Below are 6,588 nucleotides of genomic sequence, written 5' to 3'. Positions count from 1 at the left end.
AGTCAGGGGGCTAAAGATGGAAATTTAGATCAGCCTAACCCTGGTTAGGTCAATATAAAATGTAATTCTTGTATGTACCAATGAAATTACCCAAATACTATATTACTTTTCAGGCTTTGCCATATACCCACAATACATGTACAAATTATTGCATAATTGATTTTGAATAATATTCATAGTGTTTTACCATTTTCCTGGTATAATTCCACAAAGAACCAATTTCCCTTCCCCCTTTTTGATGCATTCTTCTAGTTGACAAATGCAATGTTCATAAGGTTGCTAAATCCATACCCACTTTAAAAAAATCAATGTCTTTGTCAAGGTTAGGAAAATGCTAAAGAAAACAAGAAATCAAAACTTCAGGTGAAATGGGAGGTTCCAAATCACTGGAGCTCTACTTAGTACATAGTCTTGTAACTCCTGAAACAGCAAGATATTGAGAATGAATTTAGATAAGACTGACTGTCCCGAGCTCTACACATGGAGTCTGATAATAATAAGTACACTAGAGCACTTGATAAAAGATCCAGCTAGGACATCCCTCTTGTGAACAGAGTTCTCAGAACAGGTGATCTACATATATTTATAGGACACACCATCATTGTTGTTAATTCCATTAGTTATTAACAGTACCCTAACATGAAGCCTTCAAAGACACCACAAGCACCAGCCCACTTTTCCCTGTCTCTACCTTACACAAACACACCTCTATTTAGTCCTGGCTAAATACTTTCCTGGGTTCATACAAGATGTTCTCACACTACAGGCCGAGACATACTGAGAAGATTTGTTGGGGGTAAAGCATATTTTCTCTTCTCTGAGCCTTGTCAGTGGAGCTCTAGGGAGCTGCCAAGTAGGGAAGATCTCTATTCTCTTTCCTTTATTCTGGAATGCTGGATCCCCAAGAGTCATTTCATTAGCACTCACTCATTTGAAAGGCCCATCCTGAATTAAAAAGGACATCAACTCTTATTCCTTGAAATTTGGCTTGAGCTCCTGGATCTCAATAATTTCTGCTCATTCTTCTTCTGTATATATTCCACTGCCCAAAATGCTCTTCAATCTCTGGCCTCCCTCCAGATACAAACACTCATTCCCTGCAGGTCTTTTTTAGTGCCATCTTGAGATAATGCAACACATGGAGGCATGGGGCCTACCAGTATGTCTCACCCATTCCTAAGAGCAGTTTGATGCGAAATTGGGTTCTTGCTTTTTGCTAACAAAGAAGAAAAGAAATTAAAATGCTGTTCATGAATGTTTTCCCATCATTATTAGCACTTTATTGTGCCTGTCCATAAACTCCATGAGCATCATTGAAAATATTTGCATTTAGTAATGAAGCTCATTAATTAATCCTCATGCTAATCAATTATGAATGCTTATGAGTTTCTATTGAACTATTACAGGAAACCAAATTAAGGTTGGTCACATTAAACCAACTTCATTGAAAGTTCAAGTTAAGTACATAGTATAGATGAGAGAATGACTGAACCTACAATTTGCACCAGTTTAGTGACATTCACTCTTCTGCATGAAGGCAATTTCAGGTTTTCACAATCTAAAATGTTATTTTCATGGGGTTTCTTTTTGCATTAATCAAAGTTTCAAAATAGCAAAACTGTTTGCCTACTTGGCATAGGGCTTAAACATCACAGGCAAACTTGTAGAAGAGGGAAGCATAAAATATTACCTTTCCAGTGGTCCAGTGGTCCATCCAGTCCAGTCATATCTTTAGCAAATGGCCAGCAAATAGATTCTGAAATGCCTTCTTCAGAAGTAACCCTGAAGTGGACAGTTGTGGGGAAAGTGTTCCTAAAGAAAGCTTCCTCCTAACCTCCAATAACTAGATGTCAGTTTAAAGCAGGGTGGGGGGGAGGTGGAGGGGGGGGCAGGCACTGGTTCACTTGCATCCCCCTTTAATTCCTGGTCCCCTCAAATTTTAAAACCAACCGCTTAGCAGTGATGGCAGCATTTCCTGTCAGGCAGTGCAGAGAGAGTCAACTAACTTCATGGCTCATTATAATCCACCTGATCCCATCTAAATTCTTCATTCCAGAGGTGTTCATTATCGGGCCAGGTGCTCAGGCCAGGTACCAGATGATTGGAAGATAGCCAATGTGGTCCCCATCTTTAAAAAAGGGAGGATGGAGGACCCGGGCAACTATAGGCCCGCCAAATTTTTCTTTCTTTACTTTCACTTTCCCTGTTTCACCTCTGGCTCCTAGCCCTGGGGTTCCCCTCGTGGGCTTGGGAGTCCCCCTGGTTTGCCTCCCCTGCGACACTCATTTTAAAGTACATCAAAACAAAACACAACAACAAAAATATGGTTCCAAAAATAATACTAAGAGTCCTAAAGAAGGCAATCAATTCACTATTAATTGAAACTGCTCACTAACCTGATGATAAAAAGCTAGAAAGTTAATTTTCATTAAGTCAAATTTGGAATCATAGAGACACTTAGCCTTTGAAGACATCCAGTATAGAGGGAAGGTTCAAAGGTTGGAAGCAATTAATCTCTAAACGAAAGAGGCAGTTAGTACAGGCCAATTAGCTTAATTTACAGGCCAAGTAGCTTAATTTCTATTCCAGGGAAAATCCTAGAAACATTCATCAAAGAGGCTATATGTGACAAAGTTGCAGAAGGCATGGTACTGAATGACAGCCAGCATGGCTTCATCACGGACAGGTCTTGTCTGACCAAACTCATTTCTTTCTATGATCAGGTGATTTAACACCTGGACAAAAGAAAAGTGGTGGATAACCAGACCTTATCGTGCATCCACAGGTGCATCTCAAGTCGGGTCAAGGAGTTGATCGTCCCCCTCTACGCGACACTGGTCAGGCCACAGCTGGAGTACTGTGTCCAGTTCTGAGCACCCCACTTCAAGAGGGATGTGGACAACATTGAGAGGGTCCAGAGGAGGGCCACCCACATGATCCAGAGACAAGAGGGCAGACCCTACAATCAGAGGCTACGGGACCTGAACTTGTTCAGCCTTCACAAGAGAAGGCTGAGGGGGGACCTGGTGACCATCTATAAACTCACTAGGGGGGCCCAGAAGGGTTTGGGGGACCTTGTTTCCCCTAGCACCCCCTGGGATAACAAGGAATAACGGCCACAAGTTGTTAGAGAGTAGGTTTAGATTAGGCTTTCGTAAGAACTACTTCACAGTCAGGGTGGCTAGGATCTGGAACCAACTTCCAAGGGAAGTGGTGCTGACTCCTACCCTGGGGGTCTTTAAGAAGAGGCTTGATGCCTACCTGGCTGGGGTCATTTAAGCCCAGTTTTCCTCCTGCCCAGTCAGGGGGTCGGACTTGAAGATCTACAAGGTCCCTTCCAACCCTACTTCTATGATTCTATGACCCTTTCTTCTTTCTAATAGTCCTGACATTGCACCAATTATTCAGTCTTTCTTTTGCAATTCTGTTTTTTGTCAGATGCTCCTGGTAATGAAGTTCTTATTTCACAGCCCTGCAGATTGTTTTTAACTCATTCCTATTAAGTTATATTTGTTATCGCTTCCATATTAAACTGAATAATACAGCCTGAGATCCCTGGCATATAAGTAAAGTTTCTAGTTTCTTTTAAACTAGAGAAAAATATGAGTTGTTTCATAAGTGATGATTCACCTCACCATCTGCACCTCCCTTTTCAAAATTCTAGATCCGCCCATGCTTAAAGCTCATATTATTAGAATGGGTCACCCTTCTAAAACATGTTTTTTATTTTGTCTTTTAGAATACTTGATAGGCCTTCTGACACATTTTTAAAAGATACTTCAGCATCTGTGGCTTTAGTCCCCTACGTACTTTTAAAATCTGCTGCTAGATTCATGAATATCTAATCCCATTTTAATTCCACTCATCTTCTAGTCTCTTTGTCTATACCTACACTGTGTCCCCACACTGCCATGAGTGTCCACTCTCAAGCACAAACTAAATCAAGTATAGTAGAGATGAAGTTACTAAGAGTGACTCTGTGATGGTCTTCTAGCAATGAGACCACAAGTTAATTTTGTACTTTGTGATGAAGTATTACATTTTATCAGTTTGAACTTCCAGTATCATGCTATTATGAGGCAAATGGAAGAAAAAATCCTGGTCTACCAATTTCAATCATTTATTTTATATCCATACTATAACATGCCATCGCCAAAAAAAGAGCTTGCATTTTATTTCTTAGTATTTTCTGCTATCCATGTATGTGTTACATAGTATTTCAATTGCATGTTTGTATTCATATCTGTTAGGTTTAACAGAATACGCTCACCTGTTATTTTTATGAGTCAGTAACATATTTCTAAATATTTGTGAACCATTTTAACTTAATTGCTGAGATTTGCATTGCAAAAGAGCAACTTTATGACCAGTTAAAAACTAGCAGTTGTGCATGGAAACATAAAAATAGAGACACTGCTTAGAAAAAGCATTGATCAAAACAAGGGTATGGAAAACATCTTCTTATGACATACTGCATTGTGCTTTTTTCCTGATGCAATATAGGCACTTTCACCTCTCTCCAAAGCATCTGACATTAGGCTTTGTAAAACATGTGACTCATTGATCTGCAAAAACCCATGTTCCAATTCAGATCATAGTGAATCTTATTTTATTTACTAGTATTAGCTATATCACATTATACTAGGCCATCTCTAGATCAACCCAACATTTTTCAATTAAGCTAAGATGACAAGGGTCAGATGAAGGATATAATACTCTGAATCTGACCCAATGTCCATTATAATCAATAGGGAGAGCCTGCTCTAATTTATTATTATTATTATTATTATTATTATTATTATTATTATTATTAAATGCCAGCTATCCTCAACTACCCCTCTGGGTGGTCAAGATTAATTGGCTAATTTATTGTAGACTATACAATAAGGTCTAGATTATTAATCTGAAGAAAGAGAGGGCAGTGATTTTTTAGATACATATAGAGATATTATTTCATACTGGTTTTCATGAAAGGAAGTGGTTAGGGAAAAGTAATGAGTAATGATAGAGGGGGTATAACAGAAGATGCAGCACACAAGCAAATACAAAGCCCTGCAACTGCCCCTCCCATAGATAGCCATGAACACACCTGGTGAGAAAGAAAAGCCAAAGAAACAACAAGAAAGGAAATGAGTCATAAGAAGCAAGGAATGGCAAGATTTCTAAAAGGAGGTTGTGATCAACAGTAGTAACAGCAGAAGAATGAAGCAGCAGCATCATTGACTCATCTAAAACATCAAAGAGATAAGGATTGTTTGGTGATATCTTTTATGGGATCAACTGTATAGTTGGGAGAAATATTAGATTATATTTATACACATATACTACACAGTTGGTCCAATAAAATATATCACCAATAAATAAATAAATACATAAATAAATAAAACCTGCCTCTCACTTCCAGGACCATCATGAACATCACTAAACCTTAATACACCAACTTATTTCACTTGTAAATGGGGAGACAAACATTTTCTGCCACTCACTGTGTATACCAAAAGATAGGTTGAAGTGCAAATAGCATTGCTAAAAAGAGTCACCTTGCCAGTACAGCAAATGCAGCTGAGCATCCAGTGGAGTCTTACAAGTTCTTAATGGGTGCATCTACATGTTGATTAATGCACTGTAACTACTGCACATTAAGTTTAGTACTTGGTTAACCAAGTACTAAATCAATGCGCATTCATTTCACTACTGTGCAGTAGGGCCAGCAAATGGGTTTTTAATGACTTCTACTGCACAGAAGCCTAATACTACTACGCAGTAGTGCATTAACACAGTTTTTGCCCAGAACACTACTTTGCAGTGTTATTAGGCCACTACGCAGTTATCATCTTGTGTACACATGCCCAATGGGTGGTAACATTTGTCTGTGTGTTTAGTACCTATGGCCAGTTTGGAGAAGCAAAAGGATAATGAGCTTTTATGGAAGATCATTCATCTTCAACCTTTATACAAACAGATATAAAAAGAAATGCCAATATAGTTTTGTTACTAACCTACTGCACACTAGCACTTTTTCATCAAAACTTGCAGTAATACTTGAAGAAATTGATGCCATCATTAGAAAACACATCAAAGAGAAAATGATAATAATAATTTGTGCCCTTTATCAACAGAAAGTAATAGTGACAATAATAGAATTTCACTCTCTACACTCATAACATTATTTGTAACCTGATATAACCTAACTTGCATTCTTTCTATCAAAGAAAAGTGTAGCAACCAGAATACATAATTGGCACCAATCATAGAGAACAATTGCTATCATGATTTAAATAGTTTATGTCCTGGGGACACAAATGGGGGGCCTGAAGCCCCCTCCCACGGTGGGACCCAAGGCAGGGCCAACCTGCCTTGGGAAGAGAGAAAAAAAGCCCTGAGGACAGGGCAAACTTACCGTTTTTAGAAGAAATGGGGCCAGAAAGATCACGCCGGGACCACCTGCATGGTTCGCCAGCCATTTTTATTGCCGGCTGGGAATGGCATGGGGTGGATGATGTCATCAAAAAATGCTGCCCAGCTGATTCAAAAGCCAGTGGCAGGGAAATGGCAGAGACAGTCTGACATCCTGTGGTCATCTCACAC

The sequence above is a fragment of the Alligator sinensis genome, unplaced genomic scaffold (genome assembly GCF_000455745.1).
Source record: "Alligator sinensis unplaced genomic scaffold, ASM45574v1 scaffold869_1, whole genome shotgun sequence".
Taxonomy (NCBI): Eukaryota; Metazoa; Chordata; order Crocodylia; family Alligatoridae; genus Alligator; species Alligator sinensis.
The sequence above is the reverse complement of the archived record's forward strand: the minus strand, read 5'-3'. Positions refer to the sequence as shown.